General features: G+C 38.6%; 1 long non-coding RNA gene across 1 annotated transcript; it reads right to left on the bottom strand.

Moving 5' to 3' along the window:
* Window positions 1–3,960: 3,960 nt before the first annotated feature.
* Window positions 3,961–4,740, bottom strand: LOC119718869. The gene is made up of 3 exons (XR_005269855.1): window positions 4,661–4,740; window positions 4,328–4,402; window positions 3,961–4,034 (listed from the first exon to the last, which is right to left on the bottom strand). It is a non-coding gene; the product is annotated as an uncharacterized LOC119718869 (long non-coding RNA).
* Window positions 4,741–14,158: the final 9,418 nt, after the last annotated feature.

Here is a 14,158-nt window from a genome sequence, read left to right as displayed (position 1 = left end):
GGGGGCTCGAATATTTCTACAATCATTGTCACGAGAGGGCACTATACCAGCTAAGACACGTTCGTTCAAAGCGGATAGGTATTTGTTCCGTTGTGAAAAGCATGGGTAATCAAAACCTGTCCACAGTGAGGGCGCTCTTTACAAGCTGTATATTGAACACTCCTGTGTTCGCAAATTATGAGATAGAGCCAGCAATTCGATAACAGCCTGTCACCTTATGTATTTGGATATCCCACACAGTGGCGTAGCACGGTCATTTTTATTGGGGGAGGGGGAAAAAGTTTTCGAAAAGGGCACTCGCACATCCGTGGTAAAATGTGGACAGGTTTTTTTCCTCCGGACACTTGGCCTCCGTAAAATCAAAAAGCAGGGGGGGGGGGGGGGAGAGGGGGGGGGGGCTGGTACCATATGTCGATTGGGGCGCTGTTCAAAACCGACGATTATTCACACAAAGGGTGAATAACAAAGGGAGGTAAACCCGTTGAAAAAAAGGCATTTGAATGGAAAAAGGCAGTCTTTACAAAATATTGGGGGAGGGGGTAAATACCCCCTTACCCCCCCCCCCCCCCCTCCCGCTGGCTACGCCTATGCCACATAATTTGAGAATGTTACTCTCGCATTTTAATATTGTCAAAATGCGTAATTACCTTGTTCACACTCACAACCATAGGACTAAGCCTTATTTAAGAAGTGTTAAAGAGGTGAGCTTATAATGTCCGTGCAATGTTTGAGTTGAACCTCGAAACGAATGAGTACTTAATTTGCGATTATTCAGGCCACACACAAAAAATGCTCTCAGGCCTTGGCCGCGGCTGGGAAGGGTCTTCTTTGATCTTTGAGTCCACCATCCTTCTGGGTGCACACCGGTAAATAGGCCTACAGGCTCGATTCCCGGAGGGAGAGGGATCGGCATCCCGCCTGCGAATCTTTTTTTCTCAAACGACATCCGTTTTCCATCTTCGGATTAAGCTTGCACATCTTTCAAACGCACTTCTTTACTAGAAACAAAATTGCACAGGCCTCAAAAGAAGTACATGTAATCCATTTACCTTCTCATTTCTTTTTTGGTTTGTTTATAATGTTCAAGTATGCAGTAATGAGGTGATGAAGGGTTTGAAAACGCAATCAAGGAACATGGATGACTATTACAGAAACAGAAGACATGAATGAATTCACGGGCACTGATACATTATTGTGCAAGAGTCCCTTATTTTATCACATGGCTATATCATTCACAGTGAATTATGTCCGTTAAGCCGCATTGCAATGCCCCAAATAATTATAGTTTGGACAGACTTAACTGCATGGTCAAAGCCATGGTTGGGACAGATGGGACGATACGATAGTCTGCGCGTAACATAATATGCCAGTTTGTTGTATTGTATAAGGTTGCTGTTACTATATTTTGTGGAATGCAATTCTCGGATGCAAACATAATATATGTCCGTTAAGCCTCATTGCAATACCCCAAATATAGTTTGGACAGACTTAACTGGTCGGATCCATATAGTTGGGACAGATGGGACGATACGACAGTTTGGGCGTAACATCATATGCCTGCTTGTTTGTTGTACTGTATAATATAAGGTTGCTGTTACTATATATTGTGGAATGCAAAAAAATATATAAACGATCGCTCTCGATTGCTATATATCGCAGATTCTGAATACGGACAAGCCTTACAAAATCAAATTCTCGGATGTAAACCTTGCTATATCCTAGGAAGGAAATTAATGGATATTGTAGTAGTGGATTTTGCCATTAATTTGCAAGTCTATGCAAAGGAAACCCCCCAAAAATGATTGGAACACGAGCCAAGTAATGTGAAAATAAGAAAAAAAACCATCGTATTAGGAAATAAGACAATCGGATTAAATATCAAATCTAACCTTTAAGTTTAATCAAAATACAGCCTTGCTGTTAGATAACCACTGTCAATCTGTGGAGATAATCAAAGAAAAACAAAAATATACTATGATTTCTTCAAGGAATAAAGATGCATGTCCCTTTTCAGGGCGAGTAAAAAAAAAGAAACCCAAATGTCGGGACTACCTTTTTAATGAGGTTCTGCATGTAGCACTTTCAAACTCTAGGATTTAAAAGCTCAATTCATAAGCCTTCTTTTAGTTGAAGTATCATTCAAATCACTCATGTACTTTTCAAGTTACGGAATTTCAAACACAACCACCGTTTTAAAGTTTTGTCCACGGATCACAAAAAAAGGCGTGCGTTGTTTCAGCAAAACGAAACAATTGACACACATCCCTATATGTGATTTGTTTTCGTTTGCTGAAAGAACACTTACCTTTTTGTCATCCCTGGACAGAACCTTAAACGGTGGTTGTGTTTAAAATTCCGTAACTTGAAAATTACATGAGTGATTTGCATGACTCCTTAGCCAAAAGAAAGCTTAGGAATGGGGATTTACTATATAGTATCCTCGAATTTGAAAGTGCTACATGCAGAACTTCACTAAGACCAAAAAAGTCTCCGGTTTCTGGTGTGGAGCTTGCCCCAAAAGTGGTGCGGCGACGCGGTTTTTTTTTTTCTTTTTTGTTGTTGCTTTTTTTCCTTTCAAATGTCGGCTGATGACAGCAAATTCGGCCCGACTAAATTAAGTGCAAAATGTGTTGGAGCCCAGAGAGGCCACATAAAGCTTATACGCGATCGTAACCCCATCTAAAACCACGTTAAAATTGTGCAGCAGCAGGATTCCAGTCAAACCAGTGAGTTTGGCGGTTTTGAGACATCATCTCACATTAAAAAAAACAACACTTTTTAATTTTGCCGACGCGCATGGCTACTGCGACGCGCGCGCATACCAGAAACCGGAGACTCTTTTTGGCCTAAAACAACGGTCCCATCATTTGGGTGTCTTTATTTTTACTCACAATGTTCACTAACATTCTATTGTTATGCAAGAATTTAAAGCCTGTAAAGATATTGGTTTTTCGAAATAAAGCCTACTTTAGAGAAGATGAGGGAAAATTCGGTAAATCGATAGGGATTGGCTTACCATGGTTTTTATTCATTCATGTAGATTGCCATTGTTTCAGGGGTTCTGGACTTGCATTAGACTGAGCAATATCCCTGGCTTGCACCAGGCTGGTAAACACACCAGGCTTCGTGGTTTGGGCAATCGAAACCTAATTCGCAAGGTTCACCTGAATCAAAAAAGACATGTTCCAAGAATAAAAAGGCAATAAGAACAAAAAAGCCTCTTGTTTTCATTTCTTGTTTCTGAATCATTAGATTCACTTTGATTTATTTTCAGAGTTGTGTTGATTGTCTTCCGAGAAGAAGAAGGCAATAAGAACAAACCAACCTCTTGTTTTCATTTCTTGTTTTGGAATTATTAGATTCACTTTGTTTTATTTTTAGAGTTGTTTTGATTTTCTTCCGATTCGAAAAAGGGTTTAAAGCATTTATAATAAAACGGAAAAAAATCATAAAATCGATTTCATTAAAGGCAAATGCAGAGATACACGGCTGGTGCAATGGAGAATTGAATGAGCAATTTTGATGAATTGAAATTATAGAATGAATTCTAGACTGCAAAAATCGATTGTAGACAATTTCAAAATCTTATTATGGTTTGATGATTGTCCAATATTTGATTGAAAGCAGATGATGAAAATTCAAGAGATGGTTCAATGCATTTCAAAGAAAATAGATTAACTAAAAGCGAAATACTGTCAGCACAAAACGAAATTGAATGCATTATTATCAGGACACCCTTTTGATTAAGGTAGGAAAAACTGCTTGATGTGAAATGTTGTGTGTGAAACTCCATAAAACGTCCCTGAAGTTTGAAAGAAAGACAATCAACGGAAACTCTCCATTGAAACGTCCCTCTGTTCCAAACCTTGTTCTATGTAGTAGGCCTACTACTTCAAAATGTCAACCTGTATCTCCAAATAGTAAAATGTAGTATGTATCATTGCTAATACCACTGAACTTACCCGCCCTCTCCACCATCTCTTGAGCTTCGCCTTCGGTAAGGACTCTTTTCACAAAGTCGCGCTGAAGAGATTCTGCATGACATAAAACAAGATTTTTTTTACTGGTGAATTCACGAAGTGCACTTAAAGATAACAACGATACAATCTTCATACAGGTATAGACGTTTTGTACAATTTGGGGACAAATTCTACAACAGCCAAAAGTGATTGTCTTTCTTTAAGACAGTGTGTAAGCAACTGGTCGTTATGTAACCTAAAATTCATTTCTCTAATTCAAATTAGATGGCATCATGAGAAATTCAGCAAAGGGATTTGATGAAATACGTTGACAGTGGGTGACGAAACTTTTGAACCAACTAACTTACCGTCTCTTGGTGCGAAACTCAAGGCACACCCAACGACCATCAGAAGAACCAGGCACATGTAAACCTTCATTCTTGCTAATTTAGAAAACGAAGGAGAAAAAGACAGAGAGTAAGACATTTATTTCGTCATGTTAGACGTACATCAGTTATGAAGTTTGCTTAGACGCCGCGGTACAAGTAACCTACCGCGTATATCATTGTCGTTTTATAAATGTAGTGTCAACGTATATTCGCGATAGCTTATCGTTTAATTGTGAGCAAATTTAATAACCAGGACGGTTTTCTTTCTGAGCAACTGACTATCTAATCTGGCTACGTTTATCCAAAGCTTACATTTCAGGTTGAAACAGACTTGAAAACCAAAGCAAAGTCAGAGTCGGAAATGCACTAGATGCTTTCAATTTGATGTCTACTGAACGAATGACGACAACAGCGCAAAGAACACGTCTTTGTAGTAGCTGGGTTCAAGCGTCAGCGAGCAGTCATCTATTGCCAGAAACACATCTGACTGTATGGCCACCCCGACCCACCCAAGACTGCGTGAAACTATACCAGATGTTCGCCCGTGGACCAGTCATAAGTTGTAATTAATTCACGCATGCGCATAAGTGATTATCAGTGACAAGAACTAAAGCTCAATAATACCGAACGAACATGTATGCGACTCACATAAACGAGCTAGGTATATGTTATCTATTTGTGTGGTTATGTCACCAAACCCACATGGGCCTACATCATAACATTTTGGTATGAAATGTACTTTGCCCATGGTGCGCCTGATGAAATAACCACACAAACGGTGATTAAACAAGCAACCTTTTCCGAGCCGCGTACGTATCCCGTATATTCGCACCATTTCTTAATGATAGCCATTGTGTTTCAAAACGAGAATAAACTATTAAAGGGAAAAAACAACATTTGCAAACATCGAAAATAAAACTACCAAGTTGTTGCGAAATACCAATACTAGGATGTTGGTAAATAACATTCTAAAGCATCCTGTAAAATTATGGCACCTGGTGTGAAGTCATTGTCAAGAAAAATAGTACTTTTGTGTACATTTCCAACGGTGGTCGGCCCACCACCGTTGGAAAAACTTTAACATTTCTGTTTTTCTTGGTTTTTCCAGCATTTTCGGACCCAAAACTTCAAACATGTCAGTGTTACAATATTTGATCTATTATACTAAGCCCCCAAATAGTTCATTTCTGAAAATTACAGCAAAAGCCAATGATGTACATTCCCACATTGATGGGCATTACGGCCTGAAATCCCAAAAAATGTCATGTTTTGGATGTTTACTTATTCTATTTCAAAGGTCTATCTGGTTGAAAGGAAACAAACCTAATGTCTACCGTTCCCGAGAAAAGACGAAAAAGCCCGGTTGTTTCCATTTGACGCAACGAACATTTGTGTGCCAAACCCTTCCGTATTTCAAGTATACTATTATTGAATGCTTCGAGTGGTGTAGTAAAACTAGCCTCCCGAGGTGATCCATGGACATTCTATTTTCCCGAGGCGAAGCCGAGGGAAAAAAGAATGCTCCATGGATCACCGAGGGAGGCTAGTTTTACTTCACCACGAGATAAAGAATTCAATATTTGTTTTATAACACTTCACCCACAGATTCTGCTTGGTTATAATATTTTAAATTATTTAAATCTGAACACAGTTGAAATAAACTTCAATTTCAATACAAAATTGGTGGAAAATGTATTTCTCTCTTCCAAACTACCCCTTCGCGAAATGTATGAACCCAACTCTGTGGCGCGCTCTCTTTGGAACAAAACGCGCTGCGTGCAACGCGCAACGCGCACACCAGCATGCATTTGCACACAAATGCCGCGACGTCGAAATAGAACTTTGGTTGCTAATGGTATAGTACTTTGGTTGCTACGGGTAAAGTACTTTTGACCGTGCACAGAAAGATAGCAAAATTAGAAAGTAACATGTGACTCGCTCTCGGCCAATCAAGACACAGAATCTGTGGGTGAGGTGTTATAAGTCCCATTTTACCCCATCTTTAATTTTCGATTTGCCATTTTCAAGGGTACTTTGGCGCTTTTTGGTTTTTAAGCTAATGCCAATTTACTTATTTATGAGTGGAAATTGATGTCATTCCACGCAGAAATCTCAATGTAACAGCAGTTTGAACACCGAAAAACGTTAGAAAAATGGACGTTCCGCTGTACAACTCGTAGCCTACAAATCTAAAACGGTGAACGGGTTTTTATCTCCCAAAAAAGTGTGTGATCGCTGTTTTTTTTTACTGATTTGAACTTTGTTGCTGCCTCGGCTAGTATAGGTTTCTATATGGAAGACAATGATCTACCTTTGAAGCCCTTATCTGGTGCTCACATGGTAATTAACTGAATAATAGAGCCAGTGTTAGCAGAGTTCAGTATGGAGTTTGACGGTGCCTCTAATGCCCTTGGAATTTATGCAACATGTGTTTATCTAAAAATACATGATTTATTGCTTTTTTTCAGTCTTTGCATGGGCGTAATAAAATTCTGCTCTGAGGTAAGGTTTTTATCAGTTGACCAAAGGCAACAACAGGAAAAATATTTTGTTAGATTATAAGAATCATACCATTATATTAACTTATAATTAAATTATAATATAATCACAATTTGGTGATGTAGGCATCGAAATATGATGACGTCATCAACCCGGAAGTTAATTTTCAATTAAATATATATTAAGTTCAAATAAACTGTGGTGTGATTCTTATAATCTAACAAAATATTTTTCCTGTTGTTGCCTTTGGTCAACTGATAAAAACCTTAAACTGAGAGATTTGCATTTGATTTTGTTTAATTAAGAGTTATCACAAGCCCTGCTCACTTCATTGGTGGGATAATATTATCCCAGAGAAACCCCACTGCATCACGAGATAATATTATCCCAAGCCCTGCTGACTTCACTGCTGGGATAATATTATCCGAAAGAGAGACCCCACTGCATCACGAGATAATATTATCCCAAGCCCTGCTGACTTCACTGCTGGGATAATATTATCCCAGAGAAACCCCACTGCATCAAGAGATAATATTATCCCAAGCCCTGCTGACTTCATTGCTGTGATAATATTATCCCAGAGAGACCCCACTGCATCAGGAGATAATATTATCTCAAGCCCTACGGACTTCATTGCTGGGATAATATTATCACAGCGGAACAACACTGCATCACGAGATAATATTACCCCAAGCCCTACTGACTTCATTGCTGGGATATTATCCAAGAGGAATACCACTGCATCACGAGATAATATTACCCCTAGCCCTGCTCATGAGTTCATTGCTGGGATAATACTATCCAAGAGAAACCCCACTTCCTCAAGAGATAATATTATCCCAAGCCCTACTGACTTCACTACGCGGATAATATTATCCCAGAGAGACCCCACTGCATCAAGAGATAATATTATCCCAAGCCCTGCTCACTTCATTGGTGGGATAATACATATTATCACAGAGAGACCGCACCTCACCAAGAGATAATATTATCCCAAGCCCTGCTCACTTCATTGCTGGGATAATATTATCCCAGAGAGACCCCGCTTCATAAAGAGATAATATTATCCCAATCACTACGGACTTCACTGCTGGGATAATATTATCCCAGAGAGACCCCACTGCATGAAAAGATAATATTATCCCAAGCCCTACTGACTCCATTGCTGGGATAATATTATCTCAGAGAGACCCCACTTCAGCAAGAGAGAAAATTATCCCAAGTCCTAAGCCCTACCGACTTCACTGTGCGGATAATATTATCCCAGAGAGACACAACTTCACAGACATATATTATTATCCCAAGTCGTACTGACTTGAAGCACTACCAGTTGATGCGTAATACTCACTCCATTGATAACAATGCATGGACAGGCAATACCCATCTCATGTCGGATCGTCTACTGCTACTTCAGGTTTCTTCCCCCCACCAGAACTCCGTTTCTGAATTGTTCCTTAAATGGAGAGGACATTTCTCGACATTTGATGACATAAGGTAAGGAGAGGACATTTCTCGACATTTGATGACATAAGAGGACAGTGCCATTTTTAACACAAAGTTTCATCTCCGTTTCAATGTCAGAGAAGTAAAAATGACTGTCACTGTTTTAAAAAAGCATGGAAAAATTATCTAAGCACAAATTACACGATTAAATGCAAAAAACAGAGTTCACATTGGTTCACTTTGGTAATACTTGCTGTTTCAAATACATCTAGAAAATAAGCAGTTTTTGTGGGTGAGGCCTCCCAAAACGAACACAGACTGCTGTGACGCGAGGAACAGTAAAACTGTGATCCAGGTAGCGTTCTATTTTCCCAAATTTTCATGGGATCACCCATATAGAAGGCTACTTTTAATCACACGTAACATTCAGTAAAAATATTGCACTCCATTGTTAAGTGTGTTTAATTTTTTTGGTTGGCCATAATCGATTGCAATTGTAGGTTACCAGTTTCTTCTCATGTTAATGCTGCAAATCAATATTTTGTACAGAGTAGCAACAAACCATTTTCATTACCTCAGAGCAGAATTTTATTACGCCCATGCAAAGACTGAGAAAAAGCAATAAAACATGTATTTTTAGATAAACATATGTTGCATAAATTCCAAAGGCATCAGAGGCACCGTCAAACTCCATACTAGACTCTGCTAACACTGTCTCTATTTTTCAGTTAATTACCATGTGAGCACCAGATAAGGGCTTCAAAGGTAGATCATTGTCTTCCATATAGAAACCTATACTAGCCGAGGCAGCAACAAAGTTCAAATCAGTAAAAAAACAGCGATCACACACTTTTTTGGGAGATAAAAACCCGTTCACCGTTTTAGATTTGTAGGCTACGAGTTGTTCAGCGGAACGTCCATTTTTCTAATGTTTTTCGGTGTTCAAACTGCTGTTACATTGAGATTTCTGCCTGGAATGACATCACATTCCACTCATAAATATGTTAATTGGAATTAGCTTAAAAACCAAAAAGCGCCAAAGTACCCTTGAAAATGGCAAATCGAAAATTAAAGATGAGATAAAATGGGACACAAAGATGTATTTCTAATTATAACACCTCACCCACAGATTCTGTGTCTTGATTGGCCGAGAGCGAGTCACATGTTACTTTCTAATTTTGCTACTATACCATTAGCAACCAAAGTACTTTTTCCACGGCACGGCATTTGTGTGCAAATGCATGCTGGTGTGCGCGTTGCGCGTTGCACGCAGCGCGTTTTGTTCCAAAGAGAGCGCGCCACAGAGTTGGGTTTAAACATTTTGCGAAGGGGTAGTTTGGAAGAGAGAAATACATTTTCCACCAATTTTGTATTGAAATTGAAGTTTATTTCAACTGTGTTCAGATTTAAATAATTTAAAATATTATAACCAAGCAGAATCTGTGGGTGAAGTGTTATAAAACAAATATTGAATGCTTTATCTCGTGGTGAAGTAAAACTAGCCTCCCTCGGTGATCCATGGAGCATTCTATTTTCCCTCGGCTTCTCCTCGGGAAAATAGAATGTCCATGGATCACCTCGGGAGGCTAGTTTTACTACACCACTCGAAGCATTCAATATTTTGTATACTTGAAATACGTAAGGGTTTGGCACACAAATGTTCGTTGCGTCAAATGGAAACAACCGGGCTTTTTCGTCTTTTCTCGGGAACGGTAGACATTAGGTTTGTTTCCTTTCAACCAGATAGACCTTTGAAATAGAATAAGTAAACATCCAAAACATGACATTTTTGGGGATTTCAGGCCGTAATGCCCATCAATGTGGGAATGTACATCATTGGCTTTTGCTGTAATTTTCAGAAATGAACTATTTGGGGGCTTAGTATAATAGATCAAATATTGTAACACTGACATGTTTGAAGTTTTGGGTCCGAAAATGCTGGAAAAACCAAGAAAAACAGAAATGTTAAAGTTTTTCCAACGGTGGTGGGCCGACCACCGTTGGAAATGTACACAAAAGTACTATTTTTCTTGACAATGACTTCACACCAGGTGCCATAATTTTACAGGATGCTTTAGAATGTTATTTACCAACATCCTAGTAAGGTATTTCGTAACAACTTGGTAGTTTTATTTTCGATGTTTGCAAATGTTGTTTTTTCCCTTTAATAGTTTATTCTCGTTTTGAAACACAATGGCTATCATTAAGAAATGGTGCGAATATACGGGATACGTACGCGGCTCGGAAAAGGTTGCTTGTTTAATCACCGTTTGTGTGGTTATTTCATCAGGCGCACCATGTCCAAAGTACATTTCATACCAAAATGTTATGATGTAGGCCCATGTGGGTTTGGTGACATAACCACACAAATAGATAACATATACCTAGCTCGTTTTTGTGAGTCCGTTTCAACCTGGAATGTTAGTTTTGGATAAACGTAGCCAGATTAGATAGTCAGTTGCTCAGAAAGAAAACCGTCCTGGTTATTAAATTTGCTCACAATTAACGATAAGCTATCGCGAATATACGTTGACACAACATTTATAAAACGACAGTCATATACGCGGTAGGTTACTTTAACCGCGGCGTCTAAGCAAACTTCATAACTGATGTACGTCTAACATGACGAAATAAATTTCTTACTCTCTGTCTTTTTCTCCTTCTTTTTCCAAATTAGCAAGAATGAAGGTTTACATGTGCTTGGTTCTTCTGATGGTCGTTGGATGTGCCTTGAGTTTCGCACCAAGAGACGGTAAGTTAGTTGGTTCAAAAGTTTCGTCACCCACTGTAAACGTATTTTATCAAATCCCTTTGCTGAATTTCTCATGATGCCATCTAATTTGATGTAGAGTAATGAATTTTAGGTTACATAACAACCAGTTGCTTACACACTGTCTTAAAGAAAGACAATCACTTTTGGCTGTTGTAGAATTTGTCCCCAAATTGTACAAAACGTCTATACCTGTATGAAGATTGTATCGTTGTTACCTTTAAGTGCACTTCGTGAATTCACCAGTAAAACAAATCTTGTTTTATGTCATGCAGAATCTCTTCAGCGCGACTTTGTGAAAAGAGTCCTTACCGAAGGCGAAGCTCAAGAGATGGTGGAGAGGGCGGGTAAGTTCAGTGGTATTAGTAATTATGCATAATACATTTTATTATAAGGAGATACAGGTTGAAAGTTTGACGTAATAGGCCTACCACATAAAACAAGGTTTGGAACAGAGGGACGTTTCAATGGAGAGTTTCAGTTGATTGTCTTTCTTTCAAACTTCAGGGACGTTTTATGCATTTTCACACATAACATTTCACATCAAGCAGTTTTCCTACCTTAATCAAGAGGGTGTCCTAATAATAATGCATTCAATTTCGTTTTGTGCTGACAGCATTTCGCTTTTAGTTAATCTATTTTCTTTGAAATGCATTCAAGAGGACATTTTTCACCCATCTCTTGAATTTTCATCATCTGCTTTCAATCAAGTATCGGACAATCATCAAACCATATGAGATTTTGAAATTGTCTACAATCGATTGTTGCAGTCTAGAATTCATTCTATAATTTCAATTCATCAAAATTGCTCATTCAATTCTCCATTGCACCAGCCGTGTATCTCTGCATTTGCCTTTAATGAAATCGATTTTATGATTTTTTTTCCGTTTTATTATAAATGCTTTAAACCCTTTTTCGAATCGGAAGAAAATCAAAGACAACTCTAAAAATAAAACAAAGTGAATCTAATAATTCCAAAACCAGAAATGAAAACAAGAGGTTAGTTTGTTCTTATTGCCTTCTTCTTCTCGGAATACAATCAAGACAACTCTGAAAATAAATCAAAGTGAATCTTATGATTCAGAAACAAGAAATGAAAACAAGAGGCTTGTTTGTTCTTATTGCCTTTTTATTCTTGGAACATGTCTTTCTTGATTCAGGTGAGCCTTGCGAATTTGGTTACCAATGCCCAAACCCCGAAGCCTGGTGTGTTTACCCGCATGGTGCAAGCCAGGGACATTGCTCAGTCTAATGCAAGTTCAGAACCACTGAAACACTGGCAATCTACATGAATGAATACAAACCATGGTAAGCCAATCTTTATCGATTTACCGAATTTTCCCTCATCTTCTCTAAAGTAGGCTTTGTTTCGAAAAACCAATATCTTTACAGGCTTTAAATTCTTGCATAACAATAGAATGTTAGTGTACATAGTGAGTAAAAATAAAGACACCCAAATGATGGGACCGTTGTTTTAGGCCAAAAAGAGTCTCCGGTTTCTGGTATGCGCGCGCGTCGCCGTAGCCATGCGCGTCGGCAAGATTAAAAAGTGTTGTTTGTTTTTTCAATGTGAGATGATGTCTCAAAACCGCCAAACTCACTGGTTTGACTGGAATCCTGCTGCTGCACAATTCTAACGTGTTTTTAGATGGGGTTACGATCGCGTATAAGCTTTATGTGGCCTCTCTGGGCTCCAACACATTTTGCACTTAATTTAGTCGGGCACCATTTGCTGTCATCAGCCGACATTTGAAGGGAAAAAAAGCAAAAAGAAAAAAACCAAAAAAAAAGCCGCGTCGCCGCACCACTTTTGGGGCAAGCTCCACACCAGAAGCCGGAGACTTTTTTGGTCTTAGTGAAGTTCTGCATGTAGCACTTTCAAATTCGAGGATACTATATAGTAAATCCCATTCCTAAGCTTTCTTTTGGCACAGTTATCACTCATGTAATTTTCAAGTTACGGAATTTTAAACACAACCACCGTTTAAGATTCTGTCCAGGAATGACAAAAAGGTGTTCTTTCAGCAAAACGAAAACAAATCACATTGGGATGTGTGTCAACTGTTTCGTTTTGCTGAAAGAACGCACGCCTTTTTTGTGATCCGTGGACAAAACTTTAAAACGGTGGTTGTGTTTGAAATTCCGTAACTTTTAAAGTACATGAGTGATTTGAATGATACTTCAACTAAAAGAAGGCTTATGAATTGAGCTTTTAATCCTAGAGTTTGAAAGTGCTACATGCAGAACCTCACTAAAACGGTAGTCCCGACATTTGGGTTTCGTTTTTTTTCTCGCCCTGAAAAGGGCCATCTTTAGTCCTTGAAGAAATCATGGTATTTTTGTTTTTCTTTGATTATCTCCACAGATTGACAGTGGTTATCTAACAGCAGGGCTGTATTTTGATTAAACTTAAAGGTTAGATTTGACATTTAATTCAATTGTCTTATTTCCTGATACAATATTTTCTTTCTGATTTTTACAATACTGGGTCCGTGTTCCAATCATTTTTTTTCGCCATTGACGCCTGGAAAATGCTGGTCACTTATGTTTAGAAAGATATAGCCATGCCCAACGAGTCGTTCTGTCAAGCAATACGAATTGCTTCCTGCTGATGTTGGGCATACATCTGGTAATAAACTCTCCAAGGGGATTACAGCATAAGATAAGAGAGGACAGTTATAAGCCTGGTACAAAAACCCGAATATAACTGGCCAACCACGGTTTTCTGTTAAAAGAGGGTTCACAGCATGGATATTGAAATCGAAGTGAAACCAGAAAACTATAATCTAGCCCTGAAAAGTGACACATTTAGCGCATGGCACAGTTTTATTATTCAGAGGACGAATAGAAACCCTCAAGACCAGTTATTTACAAACATGAATGCTGTTTATGACATGAGCCTGGACCCAACGTGTTGGAATAAATATATTTACGGGTTTGTTTCTGGCTTAATTTTTTTTTTTTAATTTAGGAAATTAAGGAAATTAACGGCAAAATCCACTACTATACAATATCCAATAATTTCCTTCCGTGAGATATAGAAAGGTTTACATCCAAGAATTTGATTTTGAAAGGGGGGGACAAAAGTCCCAGACAAA

Source organism: Patiria miniata, unplaced genomic scaffold (genome assembly GCF_015706575.1).
Source record: "Patiria miniata isolate m_02_andy unplaced genomic scaffold, ASM1570657v1 HiC_scaffold_7, whole genome shotgun sequence".
In the NCBI taxonomy this organism is placed as follows: Eukaryota; Metazoa; Echinodermata; class Asteroidea; order Valvatida; family Asterinidae; genus Patiria; species Patiria miniata.
Note: the sequence above shows the minus strand (reverse complement) of the source record. Positions and strands in the feature narration are given on the sequence as shown.